Below are 3916 nucleotides of genomic sequence, written 5' to 3'. Positions count from 1 at the left end.
ATAGTTACCACCTCTGTGATTCCTCAGTGTCCCCTTCTGCCTTATCAGTCCCCCAATACCCGTATAACATTCTTGCTCTCCAAGTAGCTCGTGTGGCTGTGTCTCCTGGCTGCCGTGTGACTGAATCTCTGCCGAGCCATGCCCCCACCACCTGGCCGCCCACCCCCACAGCCATGGCTGTCGACAAGATTCCTCCCAGGACGTTTGTCTCAACTCACTCCATCATGCTTCCAGGAACAGGGAGTTTATGATTATAATAGCTGCTTGCTTCTTTCAAATCAAGGCAAAATATGTCTTCCTCAAACTGCCAGTTGCTTTAATTTTGAGCCCTAGTGAGGATAGGAAGTAAATTTCTATGAATTTTAAACATTTTTAATGTTTATTTATTTTTGAGAGAGAGACAGAGCGTGAGTGGGGGAGGGGCAGAGAGAGAGGGAGAGACAGAATCCGAAGCAGGTTCCAGGCTCTGGGCTATCCGCCCAGAGCCCGAGGTGGGGCTTGAACCCAGGAAACGTTTCCAACTGACCCGAAGTCAGACGCTTAACCGACTGAGCCACCCAGGTGCCCCTAAATTTCCATGAATTTTAGAGTCAAATGCCAAATGGTCTTAGATTCAAATTCTGCCTTAGCTGTGTGGCCATCAGCAAGTTACTTTCCCTCTCTGGGCCTGTTTCCTCATCTATAGACGGGGTAGAATAATAATACTTTGCTCACCGTGCTGTAAGGATTACATATGTGAGGAAAAGTACTGAGAGTAGTTACCTCCACATGTAAGACTCGGTGAACGGACAGCATGTCTGTCCTCTTAGCCTTGCTCTCAGAGGGGTCAGCACACTCTTGTGGGCACAGACGACATCTGGAGCCCCCATCTGCCTCTCCTCCTTCCCTCTGGAAATGCCGTGTGAAGATTCCTGTAAACAGTATCAGGCAGAGCAATGACTCTGTCTTCCCAAGCTCCTTCCGCTAATGCACATCTGTGACAGGGAGGCTGACTAATTACAAACCTGCGGATGATCTAATTTCCTGTTGCCACCTGAATGCTCCGTTACCGTGTGGCCTTTTCTGTTCCTTATTTGCAGAAGAGGGTATTCCTCAGGCAGAGAACGATTCTTCCCTATACTCTGCTATCACGAACTTAATACTGATGCAACTGGCCTTTCTTTGCGGGGAATGTTCTTGGCACACTAAACACCTTGCCCACGTTTCTGGGGGTTCTGCCGTGTGATAGTTTGGATGCCGCTGACCCTCTCTGGGCCTGAGTCGTTTCTCTCATACTGAGAGTTCAAATGCTTGATCCTTGTTGAGATCAGAGGAGAATCTGAAATGCTTAGTGCTTGAGTTACTACGAGGGGAGATTGAAAATTGGAGCCTGGCTCTAGGATTTTCGGTAATCACAAAGCTTTACCTATCTATACCTATGGAGCTGTTAGGGGCTAGGGGCAGGCGTGGGGGCACCACCACCACAAGAGTGGCAGCAGTAGGAGCAGTAACAATGACCTCTGCACTGACAGACTGGCTTACCATGCCAGATACTCTATTGAGCACATTGATTTCATTGTAGCCTCCAAATGAGATAAGGGTTATTATTCCCATTTTCCAGAAGGAATAACTGAGGCTCTACTGCTTGCTCAACCGCCTTTAGATTGCAGACCCTAGAATCTCAGGCCCGTCATTGGCCTCTGGACTTGCTGTCCTTTCAGCTGGAACAGTTATTACCCCGCAGAACTTTGTGGCTGGTTCGGGGTCTCTGCTTAAATGTCGTTTAACGGGGCAAAGCTTTTCTCAGTGACTCTATAACCTAGAAACTCCTGTCCCTCTCCACCCACTCAATAAGCTCTCTTTTCCTTCACAGCACAGTCCTGTATGCAGACACAATGTCCTTCGGCCTCAGGAATGTGACCCCAGTAAGCCCAGGGACTTTGTTTCCTACCTCACTGTGTGCTCAGTGCCTGGAGCAGAGGCCGAGGTGGTATGTCTTCAGCTCGCATTCGCGCAGAGTGAAGGAGCAGGTGTTTCAATGCCTGGGGCAAAGGGCGGTGCTCTTAACCATTACCTGTCTTGCCTGGAGGGGGGATGAGGTACTGGTTCTCGGGATTTTCCAGCTCCCTCAGACAAACAATACTGTTGTTTTATTCCCCCCTACATTTCAAATGCTAGGATTCCAGATTTTGAAGCTGGAGCCCAAATGCAATCCCCACCCCGACCCCAACAGCCGGCCATCTCCTGCCATCCAGAAACAGATGCAGCCTACAGCCTTCTGAGAGTCCCTCCTCCTGCAGATTCCTGGCCACAGCTAATGCCACTAAAGTCACAGTCACTGTTTCCTCTGGCTTCTCAGTCTTCAGTGTCCCTGCCTCATGTGGGATGGGAGAGAGAAGCAACAGGGTCTAGCCGAGAGTTCTGTCCGACAAAGCTCAGAGGGTAGCACTCTCCTCGGCAAATGGCCAGGTAGATACCACAGCCTCCCTCCATCTTTCTCTAAACTCTCTCCCCCTCCCTGGTGCCAGGTAGCGCTGCTCTTTGCCTGCTCCTTGCCCACCAGGTGTGTTCCGTGACCTAGTTCTTTCTTCCTCCTTCTTAAAAAAATTTTTAAACGTTTTTATTTATTTTTGAGAGGACAGAGACAGAGCACAGTGGGGGAGGGGCAGGGAGAGAGGGAGACACAGATTCTGAAGCAGGCTCCAGGCTCTGAGCTGTGAGCACAGAGCCCGACGCGGGGCTCGAACTCACAAGCCTTGAGTTCATGACCTGAGCTGAAGTGGGATGCTTAACCAACTGAGCCACCCAGGCTCTCCTCCTTCTCTTTCTTCACACTTACCTGCCCTGTGTCTCCAGTCCACTAAGATTCTGCAAAGTGAAGAAAGTTCATCAGACCAATGGATTCTTTTTTTTTTTAATTTTTTTTTAATGTTTATTTTTTTTTTTGGGACAGAGACAGACCATGAACGGGGGAGGGGCAGAGAGAGAGGGAGACACAGAATCGGAAGCAGGCTCCAGGCTCTGAGCCATCAGCCCAGAGCCCGACGCGGGGCTCGAACTCACGGACAGCGAGATCGTGACCTGAGCTGAAGTCGGACACTTAACCGACTGAGCCACCCAGGCACCCCAGACCAATGGATTCTTAACAAGGTCCGGTGCCTGATGATGAATCCACTCCACCGTAAGGTTGGGAGGGCACTGACCTTGTGTGTCCAGTTCGCCTGGCTTGGTGTTTTCTACATCCTGGGAGCTTGGTTAATATTGGATATGTGAATAAGTGAACAAAAGACATTAACATTCCCAGATAGTATGTGCATTTTAACTGGCACCTTTGATGCCTTAAGGCAAAGAGTGAACAGTGTGTCAATTTCAAGCCCTAAGACATCAAGCATGATGGGATATTTTCTGTCACAATGTCTTTCTCTGTACATGCTGTGACTTTCACCATGCCGGTGAGTCAGAGCATGCAGGCCACTTTGGGGCTCTGTGCTTGTTGGCTGTCTTCAGGGTCTGGTCTTGGAGCTGAGCTTTGATGGTGACCCCCCCCCCCACCCCCAAGGGTTGAGGTTTGCTTCAAGATTCACTTCCACGTGAGTCATGTAAGATGGGGAAGAAACCAGGCAGGGAGCATGAGTTCACTTATCTGGCATTTTGTCAACGGCAGTCAGTCCATCCTCCGGCCCTTAAGCAATCTGCTCGTCTCCAACATCCCAGCGAAGCAGATAACAGGGAGACAAGAGAGGAAGAGAAAGACTTTCCCAGGGCATAGCGTAGTTCAGCTGAAAGTAGGTTTCATACCTGCTGTTCATGTGGCCACCGTGCACAGACAGTGCCCGTGCTGATGGCCCAGGAGGACCTTTTGAATCACCAAGGAAAGTAAAGGGTGAACGTCATGGGAGAGGTTCAGGCCCTGTGGGGGGATGGGGTGGGGGGGTGG

This window comes from Felis catus, chromosome A1 (assembly GCF_018350175.1).
Source record: "Felis catus isolate Fca126 chromosome A1, F.catus_Fca126_mat1.0, whole genome shotgun sequence".
NCBI classification, from domain to species: domain Eukaryota; kingdom Metazoa; phylum Chordata; class Mammalia; order Carnivora; family Felidae; genus Felis; species Felis catus.
This window is presented reverse-complemented; position numbering follows the sequence as displayed.